The sequence below is a fragment of the Octodon degus genome, unplaced genomic scaffold (assembly GCF_000260255.1).
Source record: "Octodon degus isolate 3935 unplaced genomic scaffold, OctDeg1.0 scaffold00032, whole genome shotgun sequence".
Lineage (NCBI taxonomy): Eukaryota > Metazoa > Chordata > Mammalia > Rodentia > Octodontidae > Octodon > Octodon degus.
The window spans coordinates 1,444,473-1,444,992 of NW_004524608.1; positions in this window are offsets into that span (position 1 = coordinate 1,444,473).

Genomic DNA, 520 nt, shown 5'->3' on the forward strand with positions numbered 1-520 from the left:
GATGTGGAGGCCACCAGCCTAGACAGGGGGCAGATAGGAAGGGTTTACAGGAAGATGAAACTGAAAAAACAGCTAAGAGGTCTGTCTTCAGGAGGTATTTAGATAATTCAGGAAGAATTAGGGTCAGATTAGAGATAAAAAGCTTAGAGAACACAGCAAGTTCAAAAAAGAAAGAAAGAGATAACTAACCTCAGGGAAAACAAAAATTATGCAAAAAGAAAAACGTAATCACGGTTCCTGGCTGGCTCTATTGTGAATAATAGTAATAAATATTATTTTAATCAAAATTATTGTAGGGCCTGGGAGATAGCTCAATGGGCCTGGCCAGCACAAGGTGCTAAGTTCCAACCTCCAGACCCTTGTGCTTGCCAGGGAAGTGTTTATTCTACTGAGCCATCTCCCTGGCCCCCAGCCTGATCTTTAAAGCAAGACTGTCGGGGCTGGGGAGATGGATCAGTAGAATAAGTGCTTCCCTGGCAAGCACAACGAAAAAGGAAAGAAAGAAAATTCTACCATTTTA